The following is a 24,191-nucleotide window of genomic DNA, read 5'->3' on the forward strand; positions in this document are numbered from 1 at the left end:
TGGGCCGTCCTAGGGGCACTGTAGTAGTAGACAACACCATGGCTTTTAGGTCAGCCTTTTTTGAGGAGTACGGGACCAACCTTAGGTCGTGGCCCTCCCTTATGGAGGGTGTAGTCGCTCTAGGGCATAGGCAGTATGTAGAGGAGTCCAGTCCTAAGGCGGATCCAGACCCAGAGCCCCCTCTCACTCACGAAGTTATAAACTTAGACTCCCCCATAGAAGCTCTACGGCCAAAGGTCGTGGCAATAGATTCCTCCTCTAGCTCGGAGGGTAGGACCTTTTCAATACACCCTTAGATTTTTCTTGTAATCAAGTAACCTTACATGTGTACTAACGATCCCTTCTTTTTGTTTCAGGCGAAGAGATGGCACAGCCCGGAGACAACGTCTTGCGGTCCATCTTCCAGGGGGGAATCCTCCCTCCGGATCGTCTGGGCCACTGGTCAAGAAACCCCGGCTGACCAAGAAGACTCCTCCCGGGACAACCTCCAAGTCTTCCGCTAAGGGGAGGGGCCAGGTCCTTGCAACCACAGAGAACATGCCCCCACCTCCTCATCGGCCTCAGGTCCCTACTCTGGAACATGAGGCACCAGCTGGAACCCCGCCAGCTCCCACTCCCATCGTACGTATACCGGTTAATACTCAGGCTCTGGAGAAACTCCTAAAGGCCTTCCGAGGGACGGTCCATGAGACCGCAAGCTATACAGTGGAGCATTACTACAACGCCACCCCGAGGGACTTGTGGGAGATTGAGATGAGGAACCCCGAGAATGTCATGGAGTCTTCGCTGGGGATGACCCTCACGGTAAGCTTACCTCATTAACTTACATAACTTTCTCTGCTTTCTCTTTAACACATGCCTTACAATCTATGCTTTTGTAGGCAGCTTTGGGTCTACACCGCAGCATAGCTCGGTCCAGGGCCAGGTTTGACGAGATCAGGGGCGAGTTCCAGACTGCTCAGGCTGCTTTTGCATCTGCACAACAGCAAGACCAAAATTCCAAGGCTACCCTGACGGCTTTCAAAGAAAGTGAAAAGGCCACGCAGGTTGCCTTGGCCACTACGAAGGCCGAACTGGAGGCAGTCATGGCTAAGAAATTGGAGGCCGAGGCTGCACAGGTCGCCTTGGTTACCGCAAAGGTCCAGCTCAAGGAGGCCAAGGCTAAGCAGTTGGAGGCCGAGGCTGCCACCATAGCAGAGAGGGCGTCTTCCAACTCCTCCATGGAGGCCATGCTCTATCATTGCTGAGCCTTCAACCAGGATGGCGACTTCTCCTTCCTGGCGCCTGAGGTGTGGGAGCCCGTCCTCGAGAAGTTCAAGGCCTGTCTTCAACAAGAGTCGCCCTCTGAGACTGGGTAGACTTCCATTGCAGGCGAGCAGGAGACCGAAGGGGTGACCTCATCGGAACGGCCTGGGGGGCCTAGGACTTTTGTTTTTATTTATTTGTAATTTTTTACCATGAGGTTTTTTCTCCTTGACACAATTGGTTTCCCTGCGTTTCATTTTAATATATTTTTATCATTATTGTTGTTATTTATTTTCAGTGCATTTGGTAAAAACTTAGTTTGCGTTAGTTTATTGACTTTTTCTTTGAAACCACAAAGCAGTGTCAGTCAATTTTAACTAACTTCTAATTTTCGGGACCTGGTTGTATCCAGGACATTGATTTTGTAAACTTAGTTCGCGTTAATTTTTTATTGATATCTCATGCTTTTTAAGAAAAACATTGATTAACAAATTTGAATCAACTTCTATGTTTTAGGACCTAGTTGTATCCAGGACATTGATTTTGAAAACTTAGTTCGCGTCAATTGTTTATTGATATCTCGTGCTTCTTAAGAAAAAGATCGATTAACCAATTTGAATCAACTTCTAAGTTTTAGGACCTGGTTGTATCTAGGACATTGATTTTGAAAACTTAGTTCGCGTTAATTTTTTTATTGATATCTCGTGCTTTTTGAGAAAAACATCGATTAACAAATTTGAATCAACTTCTAATTTTTAGGACCTGGTTGTATCCAGGACATTGATTTTTAACACTTAGTTCGTGTTGGTTTTATAGACACCTCGCGCTTTTTAAGAAAATCACCGGTTAGTCGATTTAAACCAACTTCTAAGTTTCAGGACCTGGTTATATCCAGGATATATGCCCCCCAAGTAACCAGGAAGGGACCTTTCTTGGTTACTTGGAACATGGTATTCTAACACTATACTCCCGAAAACATACAATGATACGAAGAAACTACTTCTCATTATTTAATAAAACAAGGTGGCTTTCATAACTAAGCCTTACAAAAGTATTACTGATAATATTTCTTTAGGTGTACCGCGTTCCAAGTCCGTGGGACTGCTTCTCCATTAAGCCAAGCTAGTTTAAAGGTTCCTTCCTTCACAACCTCTATTATTTGATAGGGTCCTTCCCAGTTAGGTCCCAACACTCCGTCCTTGGGATCCTTACTAGCTAAGAAGAGTCTTCGGAGCACCAGATTGCCTAAGTTAAAGATGTGTTTCTTGACCTTTGAGTTGAAATAACGAGTGATCTTTTGTTGATAATGCGCAAGCTGCAACTGCGAAGCTTCCCGTTTTTCATCAATTAGGTCGAGGGACGTGCAGAGCAATTTGCTGTTCTAGTCTTGGTCAAATGCTCGGACTGTATGCGAGGCTATCTTTGTTTCGAAATGAAGGACGGCCTGACTCCTGAAACCCAGGGAGAAAGGAGTGACCCGTCAAAGTTCGGTGCGAGGTCTGGTATGCCCACAACACCTGGGGGAGCTATTTGGGCCAAACTCCCTTGGCTTCATCCAACCTCTTCTTATGGCTCGCTTTTAATGTCTTGTTCACTGCCTCGACCTGCCCATTAGCCTGGGGGTAGGCCATGGAGGAGAAGCTTTTAACTATGTCGTGCCTCTCACAGAATTCGGTGAAGAGATCGCGATCGAACTGGGTTCCGTTATCAGACACGATCTTCTTTGGCAGCCCGAATCGGCAGACAATACTCTTAAACACAAGGTCGAGGACCCTCTTTGATGTAATCATCACCAGGGGCTCTGCTTCTACCCATTTTGTGAAGTAGTCAATAGCCACCACCGCACAGTGAACTCCTCCCTTTCTCGTGGGACACGTTTGAAAAAGAAAGGGATTGGCAATCTTTGGGGCAGGCTTTATTCAGATCAAAAAAGTCGATGCAGGTCTGCCACTTCTCGTTGGGCTTCAGGACCAAAATAGGATTGGCGACCCAAATTGGGTACTTTGCCTCACGAATAAAGCCGTACTTTAAGAGCCGGGCTACTTCCTCCTCTAGGGCCTCAGCTCGGGTTATGCCCAGGTGCATTTGTTTGTGGGACTTCGCAGGCACGTTCTTGTCCAAGCTGAGGGTGTGCATGATGACGCTCGGGCTGATCCCTATCTTGTCCTCATAAGACCAGGTGAACACATCTAGATTCTCCTGTAGAAATGTAAGCAACTCCGTCTTCCTTTTATTACATAGGTTTTTCCCGAGCTTTACCACCTTCGAGGGGTCTTGTGGGTCAATGTTCACCTCTTCGACCTCTTCAATGGCCTGGTACTCGAATCTATCTTCGCCTATCCTAGGGTCGATATCATCATTCAAGGTGATATACTCCCCATTGGCTCTCTGAGGTTTTTCTATCTCAGGAACAAGTCCTACTTCCTAAGATTCCTCATTCCCGCCCTGAATGGTCATCGTCTGCTGCCCGGGTCGTGACTTTCCCTTCATGGAAATGCTATAGCATTCCCTGGCAGCGAGCTGATCACCTCGGACCGTGCATATCCCCATGGAGGAGGGCAATTTGACTGCGAGATGGCGGATGGAGGTTATGGCCTCGAATGCTATCAATGTAGGTCAGCCCAGAATAGTGTTGTAGGCGATGGGACAATCGATGACCACGAATTCGAGGAGTTTAGAGACAGTCCGGGGCCACTCTCCCAAGGTAATTACCAGCTTGATTGTTCCTATCTTCATCGACCCTTCTCCAGAAAACCCATACAGCATCACGGAGGTGGCCTTCAACTCGGTGACAGATAACCCCATCTTCTCCAGCGTAGACTGGAACAGCAGGTTCACCAAACTCCCATTATTGATCAGTATCCTCCTAACTCTCCGGTTGGCGAGTTGGGCAGTTATGACCAGAGGATCGTTATGGGGGAACTGGATGTGACTAGCATCCTCCTCGGTAAAAATGATTGGTTGCCTCTCCAGTCGTTGCTGTTTGCCGCACATATTGAGCTAAAGTTCTGGTTTTGATGAGTGTCTCGATCTCATCCTTCAAATGCCTACAATCTCTAGTGTTGTGGCCAATGTCGTTGTGGAATCGACAAAACTTGGAAGGGTCCCTCTTGGACTTCTGGTGCTTCAAAGGCTCTGACTTTTTCCAGGGGAGGTGGGCAGAGTTTGCTAGGAAAATGTGTTCTCTAGTGTTTGTGAGCTCGGTATAAGCCGCGTAGACTAGCTTAAATTTTTCCACAGGCTTGTTCTTCTTCGGACCGTGGTGGGCACCCTCGGTGCTCCCCTTTCTCTTACCTCTGCCCCTTGGTTGTTCTGTGAAATGGTTTGAGTCATTTTTACGACATACGTTTCCACTCCAATGGGTTGATCAAGGGCCTGGCTGGTTCCAGTGACCGACGCTTGCGCCTCTTCCAGGTTTATCCATTTCTGGGCCTTATTTAGGAATTCATCCATGGTGCTGACACCTCTTCTCTGTATCTCTTTCCATAGCCCACCTCCAACGAGGATTCCTGTCCTCAAGGCCATAAGCTTGGAACTGTCGTCCGCGTCCCTGGCTCGAGCATTATGAATTTCTGGTTATGTCCTTTGGATTAACCAATGCCCCAGCGGCATTTATGGATTTGATGAACAAAATTTTCAAGGACTATCTGGATAAGTTTGTGATTGTATTTATTGATGATATCCTAGTATACTCCCAGTCAGAGACAGAGCATGAGCATCATCTGCGCCTGGTGTTGCAGCGGTTAAGAGTGCATAAGTTATATGCTAAGTTTAGCAAATGCGAGTTCTGGTTATCGCAAGTTTCATTTCTGGGCCATATTATCAGTAAAGATGGGTTACTGGTCGACCCAAGCAAGACGGAAGCAGTAAGAGATTGGCCTAGACCCAGCAACGTTCCTGAAGTTAGAAGTTTCCTTGGACTAGCAGGTTACTACCGGCAGTTTGTAGAGGGATTCTCCAGAATTGCTACTCCATTGACAGAATTGACAAGGAAGAAGACTAAGTATGTGTGGACAGATCGATGTGAGAACAGTTTTAAAGAGTTGAAGCGGCGGTTGATTACTGCACCAGTGCTGAGCCTGCCAACAGATGATGAGAAGTTTGTGGTCTACTGTGACGCTTCCAGACAGGGTCTGGGATGCGTGTTGATGCAGGCTGGGAAAGTGATAGCGTATGCATCAAGGCAATTAAAGGAGTACGAGCAGAGATATCCCACGCATGACCTGGAGTTAGCTGTAGTGGTATTCGCACTTAAGGTTTGGAGACACTATCTGTATGGAGAGAGATGCGAGATATACACTGATCACAAAAGTCTAAAGTATTTCTTTACCCAGAGGGACTTGAATATGCGCCAGAGACGGTGGCTAGAGCTGGTAAAGGACTACGATTGTGATATCCTATACCATCCTGGGAAGGCTAATGTAGTGGCTGATGCATTGAGCCGGAGGGGCCCAGGACAGCTGTATAGTTCGAGGCAGATATCTGACAGACTAGCCGGAGAGATGGCCGGAGCAGGTATAGAGTTAGTGGTTGGTAAGTTAGCCAATATTACTCTCCAGTCAATGGTCCTTGAGAGGATTAAGGAAGCACAAGGAAGGGACCCCCAGTTAGTTGAACGTAGAGAGAATGTCCTAACTGGAGCAGCTAAGGACTTCTCTATTTCTGAGATGGGTTTGTTGAAGTACAAAGGACGGATTTGTGTTCCGATTGATCCAGACATTCGGCGAGAGATTCTGGACGAGTCTCATACCACTCCCTACTCTTTGCACCCAGGTTCTACGAAGATGTACCATGACTTGAAGGTTTTATATTGGTGGTCAGGCATGAAGAGGGACGTGGTGGATTATGTGGCTAGATGCTTAACCTGTCAGCAGATTAAGGCTGAACATCAGAGGCCAGCAGGATTATTACAGCCTCTAGGGATTCCCGAGTGGAAATGGGAAGATATTTCCATGGACTTTGTGGTAGGATTGCCGAAGACCGTGGGTCAGCATGACTCGGTGTGGGTGGTTGTGGAAAGGTATACTAAGTCTGCCCACTTCTTACCTGTGAAGACAACTTATACTGTGGAGAAGTATGCAGAGCTTTATGTGAAGGAGATTGTTCGACTTCATGGGGCTCCGAGGTCGATAGTATCCGACAGGGACCCCACTTTCACTTCCAAGTTTTGGAAGAGCCTATAGAAGGCAATGGGCACACAGCTTCGGTTTAGTACTGCTTATCATCCCCAGAAGGATGGACAGTCTGAGAGGACAATGCAGATACTGGAGGACATGTTACGAGCTTGTGTGTTGGATTTCGGGGGATCTTGGAGTAGGTATCTCCCCCTGATTGAATTCTCGTACAATAATAGTTATCAGGCGACTATCGGAGTGGCTCCGTATGAGATGCTGTATGGGAGGAAGTGCAGATCACCGATTCACTGGGACGAGGCAGGTGAGAGGAGGTATTTAGGTCCTGAGATGGTTCAGAGGACCAATGAGGCACTTGAGAAAATTAGAGCTTGTATGCTCGCCTCCCAGAGTCGCTAGAAGAGTTATTCAGATCAGAGACGCAGGAGTGTGGAATTTCAGGTTGGTGACCATGTATTCCTCAGGGTTTCACCCCTGAGAGGAGTAAAACGATTCGGCATTCGGGGCAAGCTGAGTCCCAGGTTTGTTGGCCCCTTTGAGGTTCTGGAACGAGTTGGAGAGGTGGCATACAGGTTAGCAATGCCTCCAGCTCTATCAGGGGTTCATGACGTGTTTCATGTATCCATGCTTCGGAAGTATGTATCGGATACTACTCATGTGTTGAGCTTTGAGAACTTGGAGTTGGATCGGGATTTATCATATGAAGAAAAGCCTGTTCAGATCCTTGATAGAAAGGACAAAGTCTTGAGGAACAAGACCATCGCCTTGGTTAAGATATTGTGGAGGAATAGCAAGGTTGAAGAGGCGACATGGGAACTGGAGTCGGATATGCGGGAGCGGTATCCCGAGTTGTTCAGGTAAATTTCGAGGACGAAATTTTCATGAGGAGGGGATAGTTGTAACGACCCAAATTCGCTATTAAGGCTTAAGGGCCTTGAGTAGCGTGCCTGGAGGGCATAATGGGATTCTGTGTGTAACTTTAATGAGTTTAATGCATGATTATGATTTAATGCACGTTATATGACTATTTGATTATTTGTGATGCATGACTATGTGAATTAGTATGCATGAAGACCTGATTGAGCATATTTGTAATTTGGCCATTTTGGGCATGACTGTGTTGATATCTGTGATCTATGACTCGAGACGATCCTAGAATGAGCGGGTTAGCGGAAAAGTCAAAGCGGGAATCTATACCTGGCTTGGGTTAAGCCTGGGGAGTTTAAATGAGAATTTGGGATATATATTGAGGTTAATCTTGATGATGAGGAATGTATATTTGATGATTAATTAGGTATTGGGTAGCGAGCGGGAATTATTAGGAACACTTGAGGAATTAGTGGGAATTTGGGTAATATGACTAAAATGCCCCTTTATGGGGTTAAAGGTTTAGAATTATTAAGGGAGGGCATTTTGGTCTTTAGGCTTGTTAGAGATAAGTAAAAGGGGGGCTTTATACTTAGTGGATTTTGTAGAGAAAAAAAAAGAGTTATAGGCTGAAAAGAAAGAAATAAGGAAGAGAAAGGAAAAGAGAGAAAAGCTGAAGGGTTTTGTCCAAGAATCGATTTGTGGCTCTCCCAACCATTTTTTTTCCTTCATTTTTCTTGGAGTCAAGCTCAGTGGAGAGCTAGGGTAGGCTGAGTATCAAGGATCCTAAGTTAGACTTGAGGATTTGTAACGACCCAAATTCGCTAATAAGGCTTAAGGGCCTTGACTAGTGTGCCTGGAGGGCAGGTTGGGATTTATGTGTGATTTTGTGAGTTAAATGCATGGTTATGATTTAAAGCATGTTATTTGGCTATTTGTTTAACTGAGATGCATGGCTATGTTTACTAGTATGCATGTAGGCCCGGATCGTGTTAGAAGGGCATAAGTGTATATTTGGCCATGTTGGGCATAACTGTATTGATATGTGATAATTGTATTCTGTGAATTATACCACGTGGGTGTGGTTTTATTATTGTGATGCACGTGCCGAGACGGTCCTAGAGAGCTAGTTAATTTAAGAGTCACAACGGGATTTCTATACCCGGCTCGGGAGGAGCCTAGGGGTACCTCGGGAATTTTATGGTTAAGTTGAGATTTAGCGGGTAATGGTTATTGGAGATTTAGTAACCTGGGTAACCATTAGTTACTGCTGTGGGTAACAAGTTTTAAGGTAAAAAGTGATAGAATTGAAATGAAGTGTAAAGACTTAAGTGCCCTTTGAGGTTTAGCTAAGGAGGATTAGTAGGAAAGGGTAAAATGGTCTTTTGGCAAGGGTTATAGACATTTTGCAGCTGGGATTTAGGGGTATACGATTTGGGCATTTATGTCACTTGAGGCTTGATAGAAATTGAAGAGAAGAAAGAGAAGGAGAAAGAAGTTAGGGCAAGAAGAGGAAGAGAAGGAGAAGTGGGAGTCTAGGAGGAGATCAAGGAGTTAGGAACTCTGGCAGACGGATTGTTGAGGATATCATCTGGAGTACGTGAAGGAGACAGAGCTGACCAGTGGGAAAAGCTATATGGTTATGCACAGAAAGATGAGGTAATACTTCAAGGTCAGACTACAGATAGGATTGGTATAAGGAATGTTGTAAAAGACGGTTTTGGCCGACAGAAAAGTCTATTGAAGCAATCGAAGGAATTTGGCCCTGGAGTAGCCAGAGTGTTGTACTGCGGGGACTGTTAGCATCACAGGGTTAGGACGAAAAGTACAAAGGTTGGATACAAGGTGGGACGATGTCCCTAAGAATTGATCTATGACCTGTTTATTACCAGTTGGAAACCAAGGAAAGAGACATTTCAGGAATTTTGTTTTGAACTGAGTAAAGTGTGAGGAGTTGGTAACAAAGATTCTAGATTTGGTTCAAGCTACGGCAACACAGGTAAGTTCTTTAAGTAGAGAATACAAGAATGGTTCAGGCAAGTTCCCTTCAAGTTCACAAGCAGTACATGTGGATTACTCCCAGACGGAAATGGTGAGCAAGTGACTACGCGAAAGACGTTTGTACCCAGAAGGCGGAGTCTCAGGTAAGGTTCTACGGATTGTTAGTTTGAGCGTCGTCAGGAATACTCAGATTAGAGCTACAAGGAGAAAGGACAGGCATGAGGAGATTTGATCCGAAGCCGTAAAGAAGCTAATGAAGAACGTTTGAAGAACAGAAAGCCTAACAAGACTGGTAAGCGCGTCATCTATTGCATAAGCACCTCCGGAGACAACTACATCAGAGATGAGGAGAACAGTAAAACTTGAGGTTAGACGGACTGAGTGATGTCAAATCAGAAGGAAATTCAGAAGGCAAGGTAAGAAGTGTTTAGTATCTGGTAATGCTGGAATGCGTGTGTTATGGTTAAGTAAAGAAATGATGGCATAAAGGAATTGATCTATGGTAAGGGTATGGACTTGTGGGAGTGCGTCACGGATTGTGCACGCCCAGGCGCATCTGGCGCGAGGATGGATCAAACCTTGCGGGAGACGAAGGTATGAACCTGGTTGATACACTTGGAACGTTAAGTCGACTGTTGTGCATGGCATAAGGTACTCGAGTATTGGGTGTTAGTAAGAAAGATAGCGTTGAGACCCAGGTGTGGTGAAAAGTAACAGACGGATGATCAGTGTTTGAGATCCTCGATTGAGCGAGGGGAGATAATTGGAGGCGGAACTCCTAGCTGTGAGGCGTGTGTCAGTCAAGGAATAGCGCCATAGATTGTAATGGGGTGGACAAAGCAACGACCGAGTTCGACATAATGTTAGTAGGTAATGGTTAGCTAGTGGGTGTCACTGAGCTATGGAATTCAAAGTGTTGGCTTGAGTTGAACAGGGAAGGACCCTGCCATGGTGGTACAAGTAGGACACCAGGATCGAGTGGGGGATCCAGTTAGGATTTGGTTTTGAATGAGGGTTCTGTGTGGACATCATTTCTCCTCCTAGGGTACGCGGTACCGGGAGGGTTGAGCGGGTGACAAGATCTAGTGTTGTCCTTTGGACCCTGAGGGGTTAGGTGATGTGGTGGCGTATCGCGGGAATAGACCACATTAGACCTTAAGTAAGGTATCCACATAAGAAAAGTTTTAACTCAGTTGATCGAGTTAGTGTAGTTGGGTCAAGTGAACTGGTTTCGGGATGGAACGTCGATGATATCGAATTGAGACCCCTTTTGTAGTTTAAATTTTGGAATGGATTTAGTGAACGAAAAGAACAGAGTGGGAACCTGGAATTATCAGTTGATTACAAGTGAAATGGCAGTCTCAAAGTTATCGGATATCTTAAAGAATTGAGCGCCGGGTAGGCGAATACTTGAGGTATTAAGGGAAGTGTAATCCCTGATGAGTTAGTCGTGGTAGCAGTTGCTGGTGTCTGGTTAATGAAACGCGACATAGGACATGGTAAAAGGAGAAGGATAGTGGATACTACTATTTGGCAATGGCTCAGAGAGGAAGCCATAGAGGCTGTTGGAATTCTTAAGGCAGGAGTGTCTGCCTATCTGAAAGAATAAAGAGCTTGTGAATTGTTAAATTATGAGGAAATAAAGCTCCGGAAGGAAAGAGTTGCATCTCTGCGTAATAACAGACGAGGATCTGTAAGGTGTTCAGAGAAAGAAGGGAGAGTTCGGACTCTTGATTCAACATAAAATTTCGAAGTTGTACTAAGTGTTAGGCTAGCGGGGCCTACAAGCTGATCCCACCTAGTAGAGGTGATGACGTTTGAGTATCTATGGAATCAGGAATAAGACAATGAATTGGTCATTGTAATCTAGGCAGACCCTGGGCTTCGGCAGGGTTGCGGTGTTAAAGAGGGGCTATCGAGAGTATGACTATTAGGCGAGATCTTGCGAGCCAAGATTGTTCTCCCGAAAGAGCGTTGGTGGGAACTAAAGTAAGGTGATGGACCTTGGAGATTATGGTCAGATTGCGGGTTGCTGACTGATGTGTTTGGGTAAATTTCGAGGACGAAATTTTTATGAGGAGGGGATAGTTGTAACGACCCAAATTCGCTAATAAGGCTTAAGGGCCTTGACTAGTGTCCCAGGAGGGCAGGTTGGGATTTATGTGTGATTTTGTGAGTTAAATGCATGGTTATGATTTAAAGCATGTTATTTGGCTATTTGTTTATCTGAGATGCATGGCTATGTTTACTAGTATGCATGTAGGCCCGGATCGTGTTAGAAGGGCATAAGTGTATATTTGGCCATGTTGGGCATAACTGTATTGATATGTGATAATTGTATTCTGTGAATTGTACCACGTGGGTGTGGTTTTATTATTGTGATGCACGTGCCGAGACGGTCCTAGAGAGCTAGTTAATTTAAGAGTCACAACGGGATTTCTATACCCGGCTCGGGAGGAACCTAGGGGTACCTCGGGAATTTTATGGTTAAGTTGAGATTTAGCAGGTAATGGTTATTGGAGATTTAGTAACCTGGGTAACCATTAGTTACTGCTGTGGGTAACAAGTTTTAAGGTAAAAAGTGATAGAATTGAAATGAAGTGTAAAGACTTAAGTGCCCTTTGAGGTTTAGCTAAGGAGGATTAGTAGGAAAGGGTAAAATGGTCTTTTGGCAAGGGTTATAGACATTTTGCAGCTGGGATTTAGGGGTATACGGTTTGGGCATTTATGTCACTTGAGGCTTGATAGAAATTGAAGAGAAGAAAGAGAAGGAGAAAGAAGTTAGGGCAAGAAGAAGAAGAGAAGGAGAAGTGGGAGTCTAGGAGGAGATCAAGGACTTTGTGTGGGTTCTCCATTTGAGGTAAGGGTTTTATACACATCTAAGTTTTGTTTTCTGTTTTGATTTGTAAAATCTAGAGCTTGAGTTAGTGTGTTTGAGTTTTTGGTTTTAGTTGCTGAAAATGGGAATCAAGGGGTGGATTCTTGAGTGTGTTGATGTTTTGGCCTTGTATCTAGTGCCTATAGGTTGTTAAGTTATTCATGTGAAGCTTGGAATTGAGTTTTGGGGTTTAGAGATTGGTTTAGGGTGATTTGGAGAGGTTGAAGCTCGGGAAAACGCGAAGGAAAAACCCAGAATTCTGGGTCTGCGAGGGCGTGCCGCGGCACGGGTTTTGCTTGCCGCGGCGGGGAGCCTCTGGTTTCTGGGTGCCGCGGCACAAGGCTAATTTCAGGATGGCATTTTTAGGCAATTTTAGGCCTTTGCTCCGGGGGTTCGGGGGATGTCTCCGGGGTGTTGTTTTAAGGTTTTAGAGGTCCCGGGAGTGCGGGATTGGTCCCGGGAAGCGGTCTTTGATTTGGTTAGTGTTGAGGGATGTTTCTTGTGTGTTGTGACTAGGTTATTGGAGAGGCTCATGCTAGGGGACCGTGCTCGCGGCGTGAGTGCATCAGGAGGCTCAGAATACAGGTAAGAAAACTATAACACCCGTAGGATAGGGCGTGGGCCCATAGTGTGATTGCCGGGCATGGCCCTATATTGCATGTTGCATGATGAGATGATTTCCGGGCATGGCCCTATATTGCATCACATGTTAGGGTGCAGATTTAAAATAAATTGGCATATGTTTGAATGTTGCTTGATTTATGTTATATATGTTTGTAATGAAATGAACGGCAAGGGCCGAGTGCGGCGTAGGCCGGGTACGGCAACGGAGCCGGAAGTAACACCTAGCACATGGGATGCTATAGTCAGGGCGGGGCCCGGTGGATACATGAGTTATCCTTGCGGTGAGAACCGATACCCCAGGGCTTTGGTAAGGTTTCTGGGGCGGCATGGCCGTGTTTGCTTAGTCTAATGGTTGACTTGTTTATTTGTGGATTATCTGTTATGATAAACTGTATACATTGCATATGTTATTTTCTGCATGAGTTTTCTTGCTGGGCTTCGGCTCACGGGTGCTCTGTGTTGCAGGTAAGGGCAATGACTGAGTCAACCAACCATGAGTACGGAGAGCGTGAAGCGACGCGTACATGTTTGGCCTGCCCGACTGCTTTGGTTGGGGGTTTATTCGAAAATGGCTGTAATAATCTATGATTTTATGATTAAACAACTGTAAACTTATTTCAATATGTAAATAGTTTTCAAACCTTATTTTGGGATCCCAAGTGTTTAATACTAGAAGTTTTTAATGAAACGTCGCATTTTCAAAGATTACAGCCCTAACCTTTAATTAGTCACACTTTTGTTTCAAAACCTCAGTTAGCGAGTTCATTGCACACTGTTTTGTCTTAAAACTCACTTAGTAACGGCTCTAAGGAAGTAGGGCGTTACAGGATTGGCAAGGGGTTAGCAAGATCACATCAGAAATTTGAGGTAAGTTCTTGGAGATTTCAGTTTTAGGGCTTTACTGGTTTGAATTGTGTTTTTGAGCTAAATGGATGGGATTTTTGGGGAAATCAGGTCAAGATTGTAAAGGAGCAAGCTAAGGAGGTCTAGGGTTCAATTCAAGGTCGAAATTCCACCCACGGTATGATTTCTAAGACTTTATCTTTGTTGTTTGAGTGAAATTCTTGTTTTTGGGTTCATTGTGTTAGATTTTGAGTTTTGGGTTGCTTGAGCTTGTGGTTTGAGTTCTTGGGATGAGTGTGAGGTGTGGTTATGTGTGTTTTTGGGTTTGCAAAAGGTTTGGGCGAGTTTGGGGTTGAAATGGTAGAAGGAAATCGCAAGATGCGATTTTTAGGTTTGGCTGGTCTGCAACTAGCGCTACAGCGCTAGTCAGGGGGCGCTGTAGCGCTAGTCCCTGTTTCTGATGGGGTGGTTCTGCTTGTAGCGCTACAGCGCCCTCTTTAGAGCGCTGTAGCAGTGCACTGTTCACAGAAGGGATTTTTGGGCTTTTGTGAAGGGATTTTGACCTAGGGTTCGGGGCTCGATTCCGCCACTTTGTTTTGGGGATCTAGGACTCCCCGGGGGCTCGGGATTGGTCCCGAGGCTAGGTTTTGGACTCGAGGTTTGGTAATGACTTTGACTTATGGATTTTGCTTAGGTAAGCGCTAGGGCTCGAGTAGGATCGTGCTCAAGGAGTCAGGTTGATCAAGGCCATCGAATTTAAAGCTAAGAAAACTGTAACACCCGGGATTAGGGCATGGGCCTACAGTGTTATTGCAGGGCATGGCCCTTGATTGTATTACTTGCAATTGTATGACCTTGGATGAATTATTATATGTTTGAATGATTATTTCTAAATGTATTATGCGTGCGATTATAATGAAATGAACGGCTAAGGCCGAGAGCAGCAAAGGCCGAGTACGGCCTTGGGGCCGGAAGTAACACTCAGCACGTGGGGTGCTTATAGCCAGGGTGGGACCCAAGGGATACATGAGTTATCCTGACGGTGAGGACCGAGACCCCAGGCTTTGGTAAGGCCTCTGGGGCAGCATGGCCGAGCTTGTGTTAGTCTGATGGTTTTCCTATTTATCAGTGGATTATGTCAGCTATATACTATGCATATGTTATGTACTATTTGGGTTTTCTTGCTGGGCTTCGGCTCACGGGTGCTCTGTGTGGCAGGTAAAAGCAAGGAGTCAGTCAACCGACCATGAGTATGGAGAGCGTGTGGGCGGCGCGTACATGTTCGGCCTGCCCGACTGCTTTGGTTGGGGGCATTTTTGTATATGGCTGTATTAACTCATTCTTTTGATAGTTAACCTGGTGTAAATCTATTTTTGAGTTGTAAATATTTTGTAAACCTTATTTTGGGATCCCAGATGTTTGATACTTAACGTTTTCAATGAAACTAAACATTTTCAAAGAGTACAGCCTTAGATTCTGGTTTATTCACACTTTTGGTTTTAGAAACCGCGTAGAGTCAGTCCAAAAGCACGATTTCTATTTTAAACTAACTAAGTAACGGCTCTAAGGTAGTAGGGCGTTACAGAAAAGCTCGAGTTCGTCCCCTGAGTCATACTCGTCCTTCTCCTTTTCTGACAAGAGCTTCTTCATTAGCTCCTCCATCTGAGCTAAACGCTCTAAGGTCTGGTCTTTAATCCCTTGGTGGTTCTGGGGCTGTTCAACAGCTCCAGTTCCATTGTACGCGTTAGGCGGGTTATTGTCCCTCCAAGCTTGAGCTTTGTTAGGTGGGACATTCCCACTATCACGTCCTTCGGAAAGACCGTCCCCTTGGTGAGCATGACTCCCATTTCTAGCTGGATTCCCCCTCTGTGAGTTGAAGCGATCTCGAAGGTCGGCCCTCGAGGTGGCCTGAGGGCGTTGCACCGAACTCAAGCAATTACGCAGGTCTCCACCGGATCTGCCACTTTGGTGGCTCCCAGTCCAGTGGCTCCCGTTTGAAAGTCTTGGAGCCCGCTGCTGGAAATGAGAATCTGGGACCTCCCCGCGTGCTCGGTTGCGATGGGAGGGACCAGCGGGAGGAGGATTTCTTCTGCTGTCCCCGTGTGTCAGAATGTCTCGAACTGGATGGGTAGGAGATGGGTATCTTATTGGCGACAAGGGATGCCTAACTGGTAACATGATCCTAGTCTCGTCTGGGCAGATCAAGTTAGCTCGCAGCCGCTCCACTCTACCATCCTCAGCATTCTACGCCCGGTGGTCTGACCGTGGTGCAGGAGGGCTGGTCGGAGCAGGTTGCCTTCGTAAGCCTTCCCCGGATCTCCTCTGCGAGCTACCTCGAGCCCTTCTGGGCGCGTTCGATGGTGGAATTTTGCTAGGAGTTGAGGTTCGGACTGATCGGCTGAATTGCTGATTGGCCCTAGGAAACTTCTCAAACACAGTTTCCTGGTGGTGGTGCGACGTGGGGGTGGAACTCGGAGTTGAGGTTCTGACAGATCGGTTGGGCCTGGACCAGTTATCCCTGCAGGACTTGTGAGTCCTACTTTGCCTCTTTCCGACGTCAGCATCGGTTGTAAGAGGGGGTAGTCGGGCCAAGACTTCTTTGATTTGCTTGCTTGCTCTGGACAGCTGACTCCTCAACTGTATGTTCTCCATCTCTATCGCTGTCAGGAAATCCGGGTTTAGATTTGGCGGCCGGGGCGTCGAACTCCCGGTGTCGTCCTGGCCCATCGGCTGCTTTCCCGGTCGCTGCTAGATCTAAGGGTATTGTTCATCGGATATGGCGGCATGGTGGGCCTCTTGCCCGTCATGTTGATCCGCCTCATTACCATGTCTCGAATGAGTAACCACCATGATCAGGTTTTTTTGATAGCACCAATCTAAATCCTCTCAATGAAAGCACCAAACTGTTGACACGGTTCTTCGCCAACAGATAATTATATGAATAAACAGGATGGATTAGTGCTAATTAGTGAACCGTAATGTGAAAATAACTTAATTCTAGACTGGAGAAAATAGCAACATGGGAAGGTGATCGCCCCTTTCTTTTTAGGTGGTTCGAAGGTTAAAATCCCTCTAGTCCACCAGTCGATATTATTGATATCTCTTGGTTAATCCTTACAGAGTACTTCTTTACAACAAATGTGCCAACCCCTTGCAATGCCCAAGGTCCTGGTATTTATAAGGAGAGGATACCTAGGTTGACAAAGGGGTCATCCCGTGACCTCTTTACCCTTCACATCATCTCTGTGACACTGATGATTAATTCCTAAAAACTGACAGTGAAGTATGGTCTAATCAATAGGTAAGGAGGGATAATTGGCCGCATGGCCCAAACCAGGCGTGGGATGTCTGAATACGCACGTTTACACAGCTTGTCCGAGAATTCAGGAATGCATAGACACGTGATGTCCGATATATGCACGTTTACATTGCGTGGTTGTCTTTACAAGGATTTGGGCGTCAGATCTATGCCGCATCACGAGCTTGATGTAGCACCAGCTCGTGATATCCATACTGCTGACTCGCTGCCTTCGAGGGAATTGCTAACTCTCTAATCAGCTCGGGCTGGACAGGTGGAAACCCGTAACAACAGATCCAGGTGGACGATTTACACATGGCAGATCGAATTAGGCCCTTTTCCAGCTCGCTGATGGCTCGCGGATATTTAGGGCTTACAATAGCGTATCTATATTTGTTATAGAGCATTCTATGAATTCAAGAGTGCAATTCCGTGTCTATAGTGGAGTCACGAGCAATTAATAACTTATTGGAGCATGATTTCATAGGCCCATGGTCCCCATTGTACCTTGGATAAAATCATCTAGATAGTCTGAATTAATTGATTTAATCATCAATTAGAATTATCAAAGTTGACCAGGTCAATTTTGGATAGTTTCACAGAGTTGTGTAATTTTGAGAAGAAAAGAGAAATTATGGCAGATTTATTAATTAAGATAAATTGGTATCTAAATTAATAAATAAGTTTAAATCAAGGTTCAAATTATAAATAATTAATTTCATAAAGGATTTAAATAATTATTTAATTAATTTTATCAATAGAAAATAATACAGGCCTTCATTTTAAGTCCAATGGGCTTATAATCAGATGGGAAATTTCACGGGCCTATAGCCCGTGATAATTTCGACCTAGGGCTTCAAAATGGCTATTATTTTATTGATTTTTTAATTAAATTAAATGGCCTAATTGAGTCTATAAATGGAGTACTTAGATGGAAGTCAAAAGAATAAGTCACAGGTCAGATTTTCTGATAGTTTTAGATTCTCTCTTAACACAAGTCCATTTCAAAGCCTCTTTGTTATTTTCTCTTATTCTCTCTATATCTATCTCATGTGTTGAGAATTTCCCACGCTATTCTAGGTGGTTCTAAGGATACATTGGAAAATTGTGAAGAAAATAGAAGAACGGTTCAATTTTTTTGTAATACTCTGTGACAGAGATGATACAAGAGTTAGAAAAACTGAAGGAAGGACTGTTTCATTCTGCTGAGTATACTGTAAGTATTCTATTCTTTCTTTCTCTTGGAATTCAATTTTAGAAACATGTTTTAGGCTATCTCGTATTAATTTGTTTAATATTTGATATACATGAAAATAAATAAAGATCCTGTATAAGTTTGCCTAACAATGTGGGTGTGGTATCCCGAGTTGTTCAGGTAATTTCAAGGAAGAAATTTCTGTAAAGAAAGGATAGTTGTAGCGTCCCAAATTTGCTAATGGCTTAGGGCCTTGGTTAGCGTGGCTGGAGGGCAATAATTGAATTATTTTTCTTAATATGTGAATTTGATGAATATGTGATTAGAAATGCATGTTTAGGTGAATTAAATATGCATGTGGGCCCCATTTGGTTGCTAGGGGCATATTTGTAATTTTAGCCCACTGAGGGCATAAATGCAATATTTTTATATATTGTGATTGTTACCACGTGTGAGTGGTGATATAATTGTGTTGCACGATCCGAGATGGTCCTAGGGAGCAGTTTAGCTAGAAAGTAAAAACGGGGTCAAATACCCGGCTAGGGAGGAGTCTAGGGGTATTTTGGGAATATAAATTGTGTTCGAGAATTATTGAGTAATGGTTAGTAGCTTATCAATAAATTGGTATGTAAGGATTTAATGGGGATTTATAGGAATACTTGAGGACATAGCGGGATTTTGGTGAAATGACAGAATTACCCTTGAGGTTAGTATAAGAAATTTATAAGGGGAAAGGGAAAAATGGTAACTTGGCCTTAGGAGTAGATAGACTTGGTTGAGGAGAAGTCATTCACGTTATTTACACTTAGGCTTATAACTGATTTTTATGTGGGAATACTAGAGAGAACAAAAAGCTAGGGAGGAAGGAGAAGTAGAGCTGATCTTCTTTGGGATCAAAGAAGGAAATCAAGGGTGAACTAGGGGAGACTTTGTGTGCCAGAAATCCAACGGTTCAAAGGTAAGTTTTAACTCTACTCTTTGTTGAAATTCTGCTAAGGATGTTAGGTTAGTAAGCTGGATTGTGTTATTTACTTGTGGGTTATTGGAGTGAAGATTTAACTTGGGAATCAAAGGATTTAAGCTTGGAGTTGGACTTGAAATTAGCTCAAGGTCGAATCCCTGCTTGAGGTAAGAATTCCATGCATTTCTGAGGTTTATATTCTGATGTGATATAAGTTTTATGGTTTGTGGTTTAAGTTTTGTATTGTTTTAAACAACTAGGTAATTTATGGGTGTGATTGAGTGTTTGAGCTTGTTGTTGTTATTTCTGAGTTGCTATACTGCCTATTTGAGGTTTTAGGCCGAATTGGGGCTTGGTTATACTCTGGTAGTGTTTTGGGTTAGTTATGGCTCCAGAAAAATGTTGGGAAAACCCCAGTTTTCTGGGCTTGCTTATGAGCGTCGCGCCCCTATTCTTCCGTGCCGCGGCGCTGGATTGAATCAGGACAGGGGAGCCTTGCTGGGTGTCGCAGCCCTTATAAGGTTGTGCCACGGTGCTAGGCCAATTTCAGGAGACAGGATTTTGTGTTTTTAGGGTTTTGGTTCAGGGGGGTCGGGGGACGCTTTCGCTACCTTGTGTGGGGAAATAGGAGGTCCCGAGAGCACGGGATCGATTCCAGGGGATGATTATGAATTGGTTAGTAACGAGAGTGCTATGTATGTGTTGTGACTAGGTTTTCAGCGAGGCTCAGGTTATAAGACTGTGCTCGGGATTTCGGTGCTCAAGAAGCTCGGGAATAGGTAAGAAAACTGCTGTACCCGTAGAGCAGGGCGAGGCCCCATAGTTGTGTTGCAGGGCACTGCACTATATGATTGTGTGCAGGGAGTAGCCCCATTGATTATATTAATACATGTTTAAGTATTTGTTTAATTATGCTATGAGTGCATATATGTGAATGAACGGCAGGAGCCAGGAATGGTGAAGGCCGAGAACAGCAAGGGGCTGGGAGCAGCATTTAGCAAGCAGAGTGTGAGTTGCCAGGGTGAGACCCCAAAGGATACCTAAGATATCTTCACGGTGCAAACCGCGAACCCAGGGCCTGGTAAAGCGCCTGCGATGGCATGGCTGTATGTGTTTAGCCTGTTGGCGGATTTGTTATATGTTGAATGATTGATATGCATATGTTATTTATTTGTGTGGAGTTTTCTTACTAGGCTTCTGCTCACGGGTGCTCTGTGGTGCAGGTAAGGGCAAGGAGAAATTTGACCAACCATGAGTACAGAGAGCATGAAGTGACGCGTACATGTTTGGCCTGCCTAGCTGCCATGGCCAGGGGTATTTTTGGGAGATGTTTTGTTCTAAATCTTATATTTTCGTGTAGTGGACTTTAATCATATTTTGAGTTGTAAATATTTATAAACAGTATTTTGGGATCCCAAATATTAAACACTTTATAATTTTCAAAGAATGACTACATTTTCAAATTATGTGATTTTAAAATAGTTTAGTTACACTTTTGACCTAAATTCTTGATTAGCAAGTTAAATGCACATTTTAAACTCACTTAGTAACGGCTTTGAGGTAGTAGGGTGTTACAGGAAACCTGCTCAAGTCATCTTAAACCAATTTGAGTTTGCCTGATGTGGATTCAGCTCACAAAGGATTAGAGGTAATGAAGATGCACAGGCAGATCCCTGAGAATCTAATAGTTACTTCTTAAATAGTAAATGATGTGATTTCGTGTATTAAATGTAATCAATTATCCATTACGAGATTATATTTTAATTATGGGTAGTTACCCAAATTTATGTGTTACCAAAACATGTTCATCTCCCAATATAAATAGAGAGGGAATGAACTGGAAAAATGTCGAATATTCCATATACCAAAACTCTGGAGAAATTGTCTAAGAGAATTCTCTCTAAGAATATTGAGAAATAATATTGACTCGTAGACTAGGTAGATTTAACCACTGATCCACGTAAACATTGTGGTGTGTTTTCTCTTATTCATTTATGGTTTATTCTAGCCTAAAACTCTCCTCTTTAGTTTATAATTCTTAGTTGACGAAAAACTGCATCAATAGTTTGGTGCTTTCATTGAGAGCTTATTAGGCTTGATTTTTGTATAGTTCTGATTGTAAAGATGGTTATGGTGACCAAAAGGTCAACACGAGAGGAAGAGTGAGCCTTGCCTGAAAACCAACAGAAATACGTACTCCTTATCCTAATAGGAGAGGGAACCTCTCGACGAGTTGATAAACGTCTTTAGCATAATGTAGGAAACAACCAAAACACGAGAAGTTCATCAGCACATCCCAGGAGAGAAGCTTGTGTTTCCTCTTATTATGTTGGACAAGTGGAGCAAGGAAACATTCAACTTATAGATCAACTAGCTAGTGCTAATAGGTGCATAGATGAGATCATGGCGAGGTTACCACTTGCGATCAATTTGAATACTTGAAGAAGATTGAATGGTTCCCATCAGACCAAATCTCGTGGATGTCAACACATGAATGTCAGTCATTCTGTCTGGACTGCCGTTCCCAGTACAATACTATAACGATATGCCCCTCGAAATGAGCAACAACATGTTCATCAAGCTAAGACAACCTTTGCTCGAATTTTTTTTAATGGGATCCCATGAAATTCACCAGCTTGAGTCCTATCTAATAGAGAAAATTTGCACGACACACCTCCCTCCACTGAAGAAAGAAAGATCGTAGTGGACGTGGAACACCCTTGATGTGCATTACTAAACAATCGACTCGTTGCTTCCCCATACATTATTCTTTGTCACCCTTTATCATCTGTCACCCCTTCGAGCTCAATTTTCTCAGCATAAAGCACAAGGAAATGTTTCCTTTAAATAAAATGAACGAAGAAAATGCTCCTTCGAGAGAAGTCACGTTTGTTACTCGTTCTTGTCGGACAAGAATTAGGGTATAGGTCAATGATCAACCTCATTTCCCGCATCAACGAGCTGTGTGTTTTGTTGAGAAAAGTTATTGGATGGAAAGCCATCATGATAATGGATCAGAGAGTGTCTATAACACCTTATTGCAGAGACAAGAACCCAATCTACATGACCACTTAAATTCTGGTCATAATTTCCGAAATAATATTCAGACACATCTCCGTGAGTACCTTAACTCGCATAGAAGGCAACAAAGTCAAGATCCTGAGCAAAGCTATATACAACCTAGGGATAATCCCAATGGAGGGCGAGAGCCTAGGAATCTCCGCGATAACTGAGATGATATTTAGACAGGCAATAACCAACAAGAGTGCGAGCTAATAATCAGCTTCCCATTAACCTGGTACTTCGGGATCTAACCCAAGAGCGATTGACTTTTGTGGAGGAGTATATGAATGTAATGACCCAACTGTTTCTAAGACCTTGGACCATTAAAACTACTAGACATAACTACTACTTTGAAGAAAACATACATAAGAAATAATCATAACTTTATTGAAACTCCAAAATAAATATTGTGCAAATTACAATATAAAATATAAAATGTGGCATGGGTACCCATTGTTTAATAAAACATCAAAACATAGCTTTAAATCAATTGTTCAAAAACTAAATGCATAATTTCAAAGGAAACATAATTCAAAAGACTAAAATAAACGTCATCCTCGATCGACACGCAGTCCACTCAGTCCATTCATCCTTAACACACAAGCCAAGCCACCAAGAATCCTTCCGCCTCCATATCTATTTTCCTGCATCACACTAAAAAAGAAAGGAGTGAGCTTAATGCCCGGCAAGGAAAATCTACTAACAACATACATCATATACCATAAGAATAAAACTACATTATAAACATACAGTATAAAACATATGACTATAAAAACATATATTACAATGGCCATCATACTTCTTGGGGCTTTCTAGCTAGGAAAATCATATGCCCATAAATTTGTAGGGCTTGTTATCTAAACAAGTCATATAAATTTGTGGGGCTTGTTATATAAACAAATCATATGCCTAAGGACTATACTCTTGGGGCTTGTTATCTAAACAAGTCATATGCCCAAGGACTATAAAGCATATTCTATGCATATACATATCATAGAATACACATATTATAACATAAACATATCATATAAGAACATAAAATCTATCATATTTTCCTTACCAAAACCATGATATTTGAGAACAAGAACGGGATTAGAACACTCCTAAATGCCAAAAGTAAGAATGGTGAGTTTCTAAAGAAAAAAGATGAAAAGAAAACTAAACCATGAAAGAAGAAACTTACCGGAAGAACCTTAAATTAAAGAACTTAAACACCTAACCACAAAACCATAAATAGAAGTTAGGATCTGAAAGAAACATAAGAAAAACTAAGGAATCATAAATAATAGAACTTATGTGCTTATATGATAAAGATTTTATCCCAAAACCCAAGTGTATCTCTCTGTAGAAACCCTAGCAGCTTGAAGGCTCTGAACACAACTTGAGGAATGAAGAAAATGGCTGAGCACTAGGTCCTATTTATAGAGTTCAAGGAATGAAAATATCTTCTTTTAGTTTGAAAAAAAATAATGAAAATTATTTGAATATTCGTTCATCAGATGCTCAGAACTCGGTCAAAAACATTCAGAGGCAAGTCAAGAGGTTAAGGGATGAATCAAGCTCGAATTCCTCGAAGTTCAAAAAATCACTCCTAGGGATGATATATCGCCCACCCTAGGCGACCTGACCCTATATCTCGAGTGTTCATGGTTTCGTTCTTGCGAAGTCAACATGTTTTTCGTATCTCTTGTTGGCGATATATCGCCCCTAAAGCTGTGATATGTCGGCATACGCAGATATTTTAAACACGTTTTTGCACAAATTTTGGGTAATTAGAGTTGATTTATCAGCTTTGACTGAGTAACACGTGATTCCATCAGGTTCTGGAAGGTCCTAGAGCTTCTAGATACTTCTATTATTGAATTATCCATTTAAAATGCTTAAATCCTCAAATAAACAAGATTGTGACAATTTTCATGCTCTTAAAATTCTATCTAAACCTTAGATTATAATTAAAATATTTCCATGACCAAAAATATTAATCAAACCTTATGTTACACTTAATATTTCTAAACTATAGGTTAAACTTATAAAATCCATAACTATTGCTACGAGTGTCCTACTAAGTCCCAGTGTTAACCATA

Source organism: Humulus lupulus, chromosome 5 (genome assembly GCF_963169125.1).
Source record: "Humulus lupulus chromosome 5, drHumLupu1.1, whole genome shotgun sequence".
In the NCBI taxonomy this organism is placed as follows: domain Eukaryota; kingdom Viridiplantae; phylum Streptophyta; class Magnoliopsida; order Rosales; family Cannabaceae; genus Humulus; species Humulus lupulus.